The sequence below is a fragment of the Drosophila montana genome, unplaced genomic scaffold (assembly GCF_035044405.1).
Source record: "Drosophila montana isolate Dmon_TW-CO22-7 unplaced genomic scaffold, ASM3504440v1 contig_402_1, whole genome shotgun sequence".
In the NCBI taxonomy this organism is placed as follows: domain Eukaryota; kingdom Metazoa; phylum Arthropoda; class Insecta; order Diptera; family Drosophilidae; genus Drosophila; species Drosophila montana.
In genome coordinates, this window is record NW_026998739.1 from 6,381,726 (window position 1) to 6,395,791 (window position 14,066).

Here is a 14,066-nt window from a genome sequence, read left to right on the forward strand (position 1 = left end):
ACTTGAAATGTTTCCATGATATTTATAGAAATTTATATCGAAATCTTGTTGTCTTGGCATATCTATGTATTTAGTTTCTAATATATACAATTGTCCAGAATATTTAACTTTTTTATACTTGCTCCCACTCCTTCGACTCCTTACGCATTTCTGGTACTATAATCTTGGCCTTTGATATTTACACATATTGACGCCACATTTATGGCCTGCGCATTGCATAAAGATGGTCCTGATAGCATTTAAGTTCATCATGGACCTCTTCATCATAGTGTGAGGACAAGGGCAGAAGAGGCACAATAATGTTGAAATGTTTGTACGGGCAGCTTATTCAGTGTATCTTCCAGTCGAGTCCAGCTCCCGATTAGCGCACATCAACTTGGCAGTACAGATTGTTACAATACCCATGCATAGTAAAAATAAAATGGGCTTACGTAATATTTTCATTTTCATATTATGCGACTTTGATTATGCTTTAATCGAACTTTTTCAGTCTCTGCCTTGATTGTGCAATTGTAAGTATAAGATATTGAAAGAAAATCCTTGTTTGCGCCACAGCGTTTCGAACGTAGCCAAAGGCGAAAGCAGCATACTTCGCTGACGACATGCAAATTGAAACCGTTTTTTTTTTTAGATGTAGATGTTCGAGTTGGGGGCTTGCTGGCATTTTGCAAGCTGTTTAACGCTCTTACAACCCTTTACCTGTGCGCGTGTGTGTGCGGGTGTGTGTGTGTGTTTGGGCCAGCTCGAATTGCTGTGCTGTGCCTCCAGGGGGGGCCAGGCTCGGGTTGCTAATGAGCCGACAGCGTTAGCTAATTGAGCATGTCCGAAGCTACAAACGAAATTAATGTGAAAATTGATGCCCCGATGCGACGACCCTCAAAACTTTTGCATTTGAAAAAGACAGAGATAGTGGCAGAGAGAGAGAGAGAGAGAGAGAGTGAGAGAGCCTGCAAAAAACATGCCACTTTAAATGCGACCAACTGCTGCAGCTGCACAGCAGTGCAACAAATCCAATTGTCCGCACCGTATTCATATGCAAAATTAATGCCAAACTCTCGCAGGTCTCTCGAGCGACAACTGCAGACGGATAGCTGCAACTGGAGAGCAGCAATACATAGAAACAAATTAAAATACAAGACAAAACAATGCGACCAACTGCAAGATCGAAACAGACTTTAACTTTTACTATCCTGGTCTGGAATTATATAGATTATCAAGAGAAATTAGTACTTATATACATATATCGATTTAATTGTTATTGAATTTCAGCACATGAAAAAATATCAACTAGTTAAGTATTTATAATTCAAAAGCTGCCCTTAATTTATTATACTTTTTATTACATTTTTATTATTTTACTTTGATTTAAATTAAGAATTATTTTATTACATTTTTATTTTTATTCTTGAGATGAGAGATTATGTATATATATATTTAATTCGTATTAACTTAAACATTGGAACTATCCACAAATTATTAACACATGTACTACTAGAACATTCTAATCTTGAAATATAAACAAAAATCGAATTAATCTAAAAAAAATGATAAAATATAAAAACAGAAAATTGGGTTGTGAAAAAATTTTGAAAATTTACAGATCCCTAAACTTATTAATTATTTTTAAAATTTATTTTTTCTTTTCATTTCAGATCGTGTCACTTAAATCCCATGGGTGAGTTCAGTTCTTTATAAAATTAAACCAGTTTCTTGACAAATGGTAAAAGGCTTTATAATTTTTAATTCAATTTAGGAATCTTTTGTCAACAAAGTAAAGGAAGTATATACTATGTATATAGAATGAGAGAGAGAGAGAGAGCTTATATATGTATATATTATTCAGTTTTCTCACAATTCGAGAATATTTATTATGTATTTGTAATATTCAGCTTTCTGTCTCCCTCTTTCCTTTGCTCTCTGTCTCTTTCTAACTCTATATTTCTAATTCTTTATCTCTCCCGCTCTCTCTCCCTCTAGCACCCCCTCGCTCTCTCTCTCTTTCTATAGACCCCATTGTAAAGCTGTTTATGCCCATTGTCATGCCCTGGCAAAAAGCGCAGCACATCCGTTGACCCGACAGCTTCAGTACAGTCCGTCCGTTCCGCATCCCTTCAGCCTGCACGACTCCTTTTTGAGTGGCCTTCATTGTTGAAAGCTGAACCTTGGGAGCAATCAGTGGATTATACGCTGCTTTACAAGAGATGTGGCGCTGGCAGTTGGCCGTCACTGCACTTGAGTCTGCTTCCCCCCACGCCTCTCTCCCTCCCTCTCTCCCTATCTATATGTGTTAGGCTCTGAAAGAGAGAGAAAGAGAGAGAGCGCAGAGTTCGCGTTGTATGCAACACTTTTTTGCATTCATTGTTCGTTAAGAGTTATGCCAGTGTGTGTGTGTGTATGTGTGGCTGTGGGGTTGTATGGGTGTGTTGTAACATAAATTTAACTGCAAGCGCATGGAGCGTGTGACAAGGCCACAGGAATTCAAAACAAAAGTTGCAACAAATACCAAACACGCCATAAAGACAACAACAACAACAACAACAACGGCTACCAACACATAGACATAAATTGCAAGCCTGCCACGCTCTCCTACTCTCTTTGCCACTCTCTCTCTCTCTCTCTCTCTCTGTCTCCATCGCGCTCTCTTCTGCCCATGTTCCGTACCTCTGCCACCCTGTGTGGCGAAAAGAATGACAGGAAACCGGATGTGAGTGCATGCCTTTTGTGCATGCAACGAATTATTCAGTTGACATACAGGATGTGTGCTTTGTTGTTGTTGTTGTTGTTGTTGTTGTTGCTGTTGTTGCTGCTACTGACTGCCTGCCTGCCTGCCTGTCTGCCCTCCCCTCTCCACCAGGCCTGGCTATCCGCTCAGCTGACTCGCCAGCCTGGCCACTTGAAGGACAGCTCTGCCCTCTCTGGACCCTTTGTTAATTTCGTAAATTTCATAATTTTTGGCAAGCTGAAAAGTCCGATTTTAAATAGACAACTTAAGGGAGTAAGGTGAAAAATTCATTGTCTATAGCTTATCCTTGAATTTGTTATATTATTTTGTACTGTAATCGACTTTAAGGACAAGCTTTAAAACTGTGAAATCTAAAACGAAATCTACCGAAACTACCTTACCTTTTGGCCTGACTTGATAATATCGCCAAATTATCGCTTTGGTAAGCCATAGGCGATATAAGTGTTTTTGTTAGTCGAAAAACCATCTTCTGAAGTTATAATTCTTTTGTTTACCTTTTGACTTTACATATTCGTACGCTCTATTTGTGCTATTGCCAAATTATCGCTTGAATGAGGCAAAGGTTAAAGTTATATAAAAATTGTTTAAGTTGGCCGTTTTGGCTTTATTTCGCCAAACTATCGCTTGGGTGAGCCAAAGGCGAAATACATGTTGCTTACTGTTGTAAGTCGAAAAGCGATCTGTCAGAGTTGTAATTCTTCAATTCTTATAATTCTACAGAAAGTGTTTATGTTTTTCGTACGCTCTATTTATGTATTTGTATAACCGCCAAATTATCGCTTGAGTGAGCCAAAAGCGAATTTAATGTTTTGCTATCGGAAAGATTTTTATAGTTATACATAAACTGTTTATGTTTTGACCTCAAAAAATTCGTTCGCTCTAATATATATATTTTTTATTTATATTTTTTCTATTTTAATAATTATTTCTGCCTAGTAATAATTGAGTAGCAGTAACACATAAAGCTATTTGCAGGATATGAAATACCCTAACATTATTTGCAGAGCATTAAAGAGTTGAGATGACTTTTCTCGCTGCTTTGATTGTTATTAACTTTGCCGCATTCTATGATGGCGTGCTTTATGATTATTGTTATTACACCCATGTAAGTCTTTCATTTGAGTGCCACACACACACACGCACGCACACACATTACACCCACACACACACGCACACAGACAAACCGCACACTCGCACACTGACAGGCATTTTTGAGGCAATTTTTCAATTTTATGTAGCCAACTCATAAATAAAACCTGGTCGAGCTTTTCGGTGTAATCAAAAAGTGCGTGCTAACTAAATTGTTATTGCTTTCAAATGTCACGTATCATTATCATAATTTTTTCGCCTGACATTTTTAAGTAGCTGCCATAAATGTTTATAACTTTTACACACACACACGCTTGGAGTTTCTATTAACCCTGCGTTGCCTGTGTCCTTGTGTGGCCTCTTTGCGTTATTGGACCCCAGGGAGGCGCCAAAGGGGCGGGGCGGTGCCTCAGCCACAACACATACACACGTAGACACCTTGCCATTCATATTCATAATTTATGGCTGCATTTGCCGACTGCCTTTTATTATTGTTGTTGACGAGTGCGATAAGGCATAAGGCCGAGGAGCCTGCGAGGCGTTTGTGTTTCTTGAAGCGTCGAAGGACCTCTAAACGTTGCCAATGTCGCTTTTCGTTAACTTGCAATTATCATGAAAACATTTTTAATAACAATCTGCTGAACGTCGGCAAGCAGGAAATGCTTCCATACTTCACAGCAAACCCAAACTTTGTGAGAAAGTGCAATAAATTTAAGGAATTTTAGAAACATTTTAAAAATACAGTAAATACTGGATATTTTTTGCTGGGAATTAACATTGACTTTTTGAGATATTAGTCATGTAAGGGTGACAATATTTCTAAAATATATGAAAGAAATAAAAATTGGATGACAAATATATAGAGGCTAGCTGAACAAACGATAAATGAGCTAGTTTTATTTTTTATTTCTAATATCAGATCATATCATTAATTTTCAGGGTATTAGATCATTGGGATCACTTCTTCTTTCTATATTAATTTATATTATATTAAATTACATTGTAATAATACATATAAAATAATAATATATTATACTATAATATATTTGTATATATATATTTTATTAAAATTGTGTTTTATTGAAGAACTTTAGCTATATAACTAAGAAATTTGAATATTTTTAAAATTATTAAAATTATTTTTTTAAGACTTATAGTAGTTAGTAAAGAACGTTTTAGTTCATTAATCGTTAATATTATATAACTTTATATCAAATTTTATCATACATTATGTACCCATATAAACTGGAAAATATGTCTAGCTATTTTGATTTCTTGAGGCTTACGCACAATAAGAATAATAATATCGTTGACAACAAAGAGGACGAAAACAAAATTATAAATATAAAGTATTTTGTATTATGTGAAAATCAAATTTCGAATAAATGAATTTACAAATGCTGTCGCCGACGCGACTGAGCCAACTAGATAAAGCGAAATCGCGGGAGAGAGAGAGAGAGAGAGAGAGAGAGAGAATGAGTTTGACAAAGGGCCAAAAACAACAAATATGAGAAATTATTTGGCCAACATATTGTTGTTGCTGCTGCTGATGTTGTTTTTGTTGTTGCTGTTGTTGCTGTTGTTGTTGTGCGCAATATAATTTGCATAATTTTATTGCATACATTTTCGGTGGCATAATGAGTCTAGACATTTTGTTTCAATTTATGAAATTGTTATTTTATGCAATATGTTTGTGATTAGTTGACTTTTGCATAAATGTGCATAAATATTGCTATGGGCCGTGCTTGGGCAGAATATAATATATTTACGTTACGAATGTTAAAGTTGAATCAAGTAAAATGCAAAGTTTATAAAAATTACAGAGCGAAAGAGACAGCGCGAGAGCTCGAGCGTGAGCGAGGCAGAAACTTAAGAACTTGCCTCGCACAAACATTAAAAACTAATCAAACTTTTAAATACACTTCAACCGCAGCAGCCGCAGTCGGAGTCGCAGTCGCCGTCTTAAGGCGTTTACGCAGCTAAAGTGGGCGTGGGCCGGCACAGTTCGACAGGCGTCTTAAAAACGCGACGTCGACTTTGATTTGTTGCCCCCTCTGCTCCCTCCTCTGTCCCAACACCCCTGCCACGCCTTGCGCCTTTGCTTTTGGCCTTAACTTTGGCCGGACTTTTGCCTTGTTGTCAACGTCAACAGAAATTGATTGCTCACCAAGCGTCGCTCGCTATCGCAACAGACCCCCCGCTCCCCACTCCATCACCCACCCCGCCCCCTTCCAAATCACACACACACACACACACACATACAGTTCTCCCCCCTCTCGCCGATTGGAGCTTTCGGTTGCCTCTGTGGCATTTTCATTTCATTCAGTTGAGTTTACTTTGCGCAAAAGTTTTTGAGCTCGTCTCTCTCGGGCGGCTGCTGCCACTGAATTATCCTTAGCCAGCGGACCAGTAAGCGGCCCCCTGCCCCTGCAGCCGCTTCTCTTGAGCCGCCCAACTTTGACACAGTTTAGAAGCCAAAAGTTTAATGGAATTTGTCTATGGCGTCGCCTTGGCGGTCGCCGGAAATATATAAATAAAACAGCATTCAACTTGTTTTTGAAGCAATTAAAAATTCTTTAAGACGCCGCCGTCGCTGCAGCAGCAGGCCGCAGATTGAGTCTTCCCGCGATCGACGGGCACCCCCCTTCGACCGCCCACGCCGACCGCAGCCCACCCACTTTCACGCCCAGCGTAGCCGCAACAAATGTAAACACAAGTCGAAGTAATAACTAAAGTTCCTAATTTTAAAACGATTTATGTTTGTCCACAACATTTTTGAGAGCTGCAAAGCCCAGCAGGAAAGAGGCTTTGATGGGATTATAAATAAGGCAACTGCACCTGAGTACAAATTAAAATATATATGTACATTTATAAACCTCAACATTTTATACACGTTTTTTATTTAATTCATTTTTGTAAGCATTTATTTTATTTATAATTTTTTTATATTTTATTTGATTTTTAAAATCCTTTAGCTTAAGTACTATAAAGGTTAAATAATTAAGACTATATTAATCTATTTATTAAAATTATTTATAAATAAGTTCTTATCGTAATATATTTTGTATACTATTATCATGAATTGCATGTTTCTTATAGCAAAAGTTTTTATATAGCTTAATTATTAGAATCGAAAAAGCATATCATAAATTTGTGCAAGTACCAGAAAAAAACATTTAACTTAATAATTTAAAATCTCTGTGAAAATCGTCTATCAAATTCCTCAGTTATTCGAAGTATGCTACAAGTTTATTGGAATCTGCTGCGCAGAAGGAATTCGTGCACAGTATATTCAATGTTTTGTTTGTTTATTTGAGCATTTAAATCGACTGGCAAAACAATTGCAATCTAATTTAATTTGCTGTCGCTTAGTCGAACGCTCGCCCTTGCTCACATGGCGTATGAGCAATGCGGCTTGTTTATTGCTCCACGCACCCCACAGAGTGCCACACACATAAAACGCACAGTTCTCATTGTTAACACACACACATACACGAGAATCATTATCAGCACATACACACACACACACACAGACACAGTGAAAAAAAGAAAAGCATAAAAGTCGTTGGAAGAACTGCTCTTAACTACTTTCTGCACGTCTGCAGATAAAATCGATAAATTCCTTTTCGCAAAACGAATTAGGAAACTAATTGACTTGGATTTCGCTTAAAGAATCTCACATAAATCGTGAGCTTAAGCGTGATTCTGGCAGTCACCGCAGTTTCCATGACCCCCCACCCCCTTCGGCTCCTTCTTAGGAGGCTGTTAGTTTCCGCACTCTCTCTCTCAGTTTTCCTCTCACTCTTGGCAACTTTTGCTCTGGCAAATGGCAAATGCTTTTGCGGCATGTAGAGCACTCGTGAGTTTCCTTTATTTCTATATATTTATTTAGAATTTTAATTATGCTGCGCCGCCTGTTAAATGTCATTAAATGTTTCAACATCATGCCATAGCCAAAGTTGCCCCTCCGCTGTCTTCGCCCTGCCCACAGCCGTATCCTTGGCCCCTCATCATTCAGAGCCAGCGAAGCGTTGACAAACTAACAAGGCGCAAATATTGTGCTCGCATTTCCTGCAATGCCTTTCAATTTAATTTACCACACACATAACATTTTCAGCCTGGCAAATATTTATCCTTCCTGCCTGCAGGATCTGCCCAGCTGTCTCACACTCTCGCTTCCTCTCTCTCTCTCTCCCGCTGTGGACATTTTATGCTTGGCTTATTTGTGGCCCGAATTTGCGCCCTGTGAGGCAGCCTGAACACTTGCAGCTCTTGAATCTGGGCTGTAAAATGCACAGGTTAAAAAGACTTTAGACTTAACACCTCGGTGAAAGGATTAATAATAATATATCCATTATTATTATTAAATCTTTCTTTTATTATTTCTAATGCAATATATAATAGAATTAAATATCAAATGAAGTTGAAAACAAATTAAATTAAGCTAATTTTTCATTATCAGATATTATTACAATTAAAATTCAAATAGTATTATACATTTAAACTAATATGTACAGAAGATTATTATAAATTATGTATAGAATATTATAATATATAAAATAAAATATTATTATAATTTAAATAAAATAACTAAGGTCCAAGTCTTGGTTGAATAAAATATTTAAAATTTTCTTGCAGAGAACTTAACTCTTAATTAAGGAGCTCCTTGGTATTGAAAATATGTTGAAAGGTGTTGCACATATATTAAGAGCACATGACTGCTAAATTTAATTAAGATATAAGATAAACTGGTAAGCCGTATTAACCTTCCTACTGACACCTATTTTATATAGTAGTCTGATCCTTTATACTATATGCGCTTAGAGTTTATTTACCCTGCCTACATACCAACACATTTAATTTATTAATCAAAATTAATCAAATAATTTCCATAAAAATCGTACAGTTGGTTTTCCGGTTTTCTTGGGTTAAACTTTATCGTGTGCTGTTTGCGTTAAGTGTGGAACCTTTTCGGAAGCATTACTCAACATAAATGCCAGCAATGTCCGCGCTTTGTTAATGAGACACAGAAAAGGGCGTAGTACGCCCACCGCCCACGCCCCCACTCCCCACCGCTTGCCGCACATCAAATCGAGCATAACTTCAACATAAAATCGCAAGTTGCCAGTTGCCAGTTGCCAGTTGCAAGTAGCGCGTTGCAAGTTGACAAAATTGCGTTTCATATTTATAAATGCATATGCAATTGCAATTTTTGCCGCTGCAAGTTGCAACATTGCTGGCTTCGTGCCTCGCTCAAATTGCAACAAACATGCAAATATATAATTTTAATAAAGTCCTGAAGCTCTCCAGCTACCTGAGCAGCCAGCCGCGGGTAGTCCAGAGGGGGGGGCCTAACCGGGGGGTCGTGCTACGTGCAGCTGGCTCATCAAAAATGCCAACCAAGAACTGCGATGGCAAGTCATTTGGCACAGCAACAACAACTAGCTCAAGTTGTTCTTATAGTTGTTGTTGTTGTAGTTGTATTTGTTGTGGTTGTTGCTGTTGCTGTTGATGTAGGGCGAGAAGTTGGGTGGGGTGAGGTGGCAGCCACTTGATATGCCCCCTCAGAGCGGCTGCAAAATGTGAAATATGAAATTTATGTAGTACCTACAAAATATTTTCATGTAGATTCCCTGCCGTCAATGAGTGCAATTTATATGCAATTTGTTTTCCAGTAACAACTCGAACAACACGAACAACAACAACAAAATCAACATAATGAGCAGGCAAAAACGAATGGGGAGAATTTGTTTCGCAGCTACAAAAGATAACCCAAAATTGCCAAAGACAACAAATTAAACATATTATGAGGGTGCAATCCGAGTCAAAGTTTGTTAAGTCTGCTCAACAACAACAACTGCGAGCGATAACAATTATCGAATACTTCAAGCAAGTTGGCAAGTTGTATTCGTACAAGTTAAATGTTTAACAACATTTATTTAACTACATTTTGTATAAAATTTGAGCCCCTAAAGGAAAGTTTTTGAGAAAAACGTTTTCTTTTATACAGTTATTTATTATTATTTTATTTACTTATTTATTTAAGTTGCAATTAAAACAATTTTAACACAACTAGTGTGAAGCCTAAGAATAAGTATTATTTATAGGAACTGCTGTCTTTTCATTCTTTAAATAATATATAACATGATTGTTTGTTAAATATTTAGATAATTATTATATTCAAGTATTATTTTTGGAATATTTCTCCAGTTAATTTTGTTTTGACAGTTCTTGCGTTGAACCTATTTCTCTTGGCTTTATGATTTGATTGTATATAAAATATTAAGATAATTATATATAAAAAGTAAACAAGCATTTATTAAAAAGAGAGTTCTCCTAAACCAGCATTAACAAATTAGATATTTAATATATTGAAATAATATCTTAAGAATATTTCTCCCGGGAATTCTTTGCTGATGGTTCCATTTAATCATTAGATTATTATTATGATTAAATATTATTTGTAGAACATTTCATCAGAGATTTCTTTGTTAATGGATCCGGTGTAGAACTTATTTCTGTTATCTACTCATCGACCCTATTAATAATATTTATGATTTCTATTTAATCTATAGTTCGTGATTATAAATAAAGATTATTGTTAGAATATTTCACCAGAGATTTCATTGCTGACGGTACAGGCTAAAAACCTATTTCTGTCGATTTCAACGGATATCTTTTCTCATTTCTCATTTTTAATTATAACAAAAAAAAAGGAGGTTTGATGCGAATTCTTCGTAAGAATTTAGTTTTCTGTTAAACTTCAACTTACTACCTGTAACCAAGTTCATTTATTATGCCATTGGCACTAAAAATAAATTGTCCAGCTAAATTCAAAGTACAGCCTCATTGCTTTACAGATTTATAATGCTCATAAGTTGAATTTATAATATACATAAAACGTTTTCTAAAAATAATTCAACGTATTCACTTGATTAATGGCACACACAGACACCGACACACAGACACACACAGACATACAGCCCGGCAGCATGCAAAAACTTTACAGACCAGTTTCAACTTTCAACTTGCACAACCTAATAATAAAAATCCGTAACTTTTGCACGCCTCAACACTTTTGGGCCAGGTCAAAGCAATTCGAACTGGACACGGACACCTAACCATGAACAAATTTATTGTTTCAATGCAAACACGCAACATATGCTCAGGCTCAACTAAAAAAAATAAAAGAAAAGAAAGTAAAAAAAAACTAATATAATGGAAATTGAATTTCTATTAAACTTTGGTCGCATGCAAACGACAAAGTTTTGCCGGCCAACTTTGGCTGACGCTCACACATGAGCCTGGTTTTAAGGCGCCGGGGTAGGTCAGGGGAAGATCAGTCTATGTCCACCTATCGGGAGCAGCTGCTGTTGAGAAGTCAAGTTGTCAAAGAGTTAAGTAGTCAATCACTGCGCTCTCTGCAGCGCTCTTAGCTACTTTTTTATTCGTTTTTGTTTCAAGCGACGGCCACAGTGCACTCATGGCTCCATAGAGGGCGCTGTCAACACGTCGACTTCCGTTGGACGTCGTCGTCGCCGTCGGCGTCGCTGCTGTTGCTGCTGTCAGCAGAAATGTCACATCTTGCACATGCATTGGAATTGGCTCTGCAGGCGGGCGGCGGCGACAGCAGAGGCAGCGGCAGCAGCAGCAACGTGTGGCGCCCTCTGTCGCTCGTTGTCGTCTGTCCTCTTGGCCAGCGCATTATTTGCTTTTATTTTATTTTTTATTTTCGCTTCTTTTTTTTTTTGCAAGTCAATAGCTTTGGCTTTTAAATTTATCGACTGACGTTTGATGCGCTTCATTTAACTTGGAAACATTTTTCAACTCTGCCCTCAACCAGCCAGCCAACCCCCCACCACAGCTCCCGCGCCCAAAAACCAGCTGCATCCGTTGCCTTTGCCACTTTCCGTTGCAGCAGTTTTAGAAAATACATGGAAAACTCCTCTAGATAGATAAGTTTTGTGCATGGCAGACGTTAAGTGTCATTAAATTTTCTCGTACTGTTGTTGCAGCTGTGTTTAAGTCGAGATATACAGTTAAGCAACGCTATGACTAATTGACAAATTAGTTAGAAATTATAAGTATTAGTGAAATAAGCTATCCAATTAATTTTAATTAATTCAAGTATGTGTTGCTTATAATTGCTTTTATTTCAATTAATTTTGTTATATTTATAATTATCGAATGAGTAGCACAGTGTGTAAGAATTTTGCGGCTCAAACCCGCGAAAAGAAGAAGAAAGGAATATATTTTTAGAAGCAAACAATCTAGTTTTTCTTAACAAAAAAAAGGTTGCCCATACACACATGAGTATTGTAATTAAATCAGATAATCCTTAACACTAATTTTGCTTCTCACATATTCTCTTTGTTTTTTTATTTTGTTCTCTGGCTTACATAAATATGCTTTACAATTATGGCTTGAAGCTCTATTAACTAAGTGTACTTTTTGCAGTTATATTTAAAAAGTAGCTTAAGTAAATTATTTTTTAATTCCTGTAAGCAACTGTGGCCAGGCTCAACTGTAAATGGCTTCGACTTTGGTTTGCTGCTTAAGTATTAATGCATCAAAGTAGGCAGGTCGGAGCTGCTAATTCCACTGGTAACGAGTGTCCAGGAGTGTCGATGACCGTGGCAAAAGTTTCAGACACAAACAAGCGCCAAAGAAAAGAGAGTGAAGGAGAGAGAGAGAGGGATAGGGATAGAGAAATGGAGACAAATGCTGGCGCTGTCTAACTGAACTTGTGGACCTGAGTCCATAAAGCAAGTACATTTCGTATACAAAAACTGAATGGGGCTACTTGAGCGCGAAACGAACGTGGCACAGGGGCGTACCCGTAAAGCGTCAAGGAGGAGGGGGGAGGAGGGGTGTGCTACTGAAGGGGCACTGGGGCAGACGCTGTTGACCAGCATGGCATCCATTTGGTTATTTGCCAGGCCAGCCGCACTTCAAAACATTTTTACAAGCCCCATGCACAAGCACAACAACAACAACAAGCACAACAACAACAACAACAACAACAACAACAACAACAACAATGGAAGCCTGATTCGTTTAGGGTTGGCCAACGGTGCGGGCGGCGATGTGGAGGGGTGGCTGCGGGAATATGAAAGAAATGTTGCTACAATAACCAAAATGCACTGAACTGCAAAACATACAACTTCACGGTTATTTTCTCTTTAGTTAGCTGCAATTTTTTTTCTCTCTACTCCTCCTCTGTGTGGGGGCGTGGCCAGCTGACCCAGGCATCCACTTAACAAATATCAACTAAAATGGCTTTATATGTTGAGATAATAAAAATCCAGCAGCTGCAGCTGCATCTACCTCTGGTCAGCCAACCGCCCACCGCCCATCCCGCCGCCCCAACAGCTACGTAGATATACCTAAGCCGTGTCTCTCTCTCTATGTGTGTGTGTGTGTGTGTGTGTGAATCCTTTAGTTATGTGCCTGCCTGCACTTGAGAGACGGCGTTGAGTTTGTCAGCAACAGAATTGTCAGCTTAAAAAGCGCATTGAAATTTCAACACAACAATGAAATTCAATTCGCTAAATGCGACCTCCATTTGCTACATTCAAAGGAAACAAAATTCTTTTGTTATTATTTTTGTTATTGTCGAATCGTTTTCATATCAGTTAAAAGTAAATAAGAAATGGGCTGGAAGAATAAGTAAGAGTAGGCAAACCTATATATGTTTTTATTTCATCATTTAATTTAATTCCATTTATTTAAGTTTCAATCAAATTCAATTTAATCAAAATTGTTTTTATAATATACGCAAATGATTTGCCTAGTTAAGACAAGTAATAGGACCTCGTTTCCTAAAGGTTAACACTTATCTAAGCTCTCTCTATTTTTGTTCCTATTAAAAATGTTAACGTTTAAACCTTATTCAACTTGTTTACTTGCATGAAGCCCTAATATCCTAAAAGATTAAGTATATTATATGATATTTCTATAAATCTACACAGAGTATCTATTAGTCGATCACACAAATGTAAGGCACAATGATTCCTTTAGACATAAGCTTTATTTATTGGTGTATGATAGTTTATTTTATTGCTCATTTAGGCATCTAGAGGGCATAGAGGGAGAGCCCTCTCTCTCTTTCACACACACTTTGTCTCTATCTTTATCTAACACCTCTTGCAATTAAACACGTTCAATTAATACTCTCATAACTGGCGCATAGATTATCAGACAGCTCGTTGCTTAACAATTTCGAGCACTTAAA

The 14,066-nt window shown here is 37.4% G+C and overlaps 1 protein-coding gene and 1 long non-coding RNA gene across 2 annotated transcripts in view; both read left to right on the forward strand.

Moving 5' to 3' along the window:
* LOC135438898 (uncharacterized) overlaps positions 1–14,066 on the forward strand; it is a 152,895-nt gene that overhangs the window by 130,552 nt on the left and 8,277 nt on the right. Inside the window, exon 5 of the transcript XR_010437954.1 lies at positions 1,653–1,675. The gene's annotated coding sequence lies outside the window, so the exon portion shown is untranslated. The remainder of the gene's footprint in view (positions 1–1,652; positions 1,676–14,066) is intronic.
* On the forward strand, positions 439–947 carry LOC135439392 (uncharacterized). Its single transcript, XR_010438047.1, has 2 exons — positions 439–512; positions 632–947. It is a non-coding gene; the product is annotated as an uncharacterized LOC135439392 (long non-coding RNA).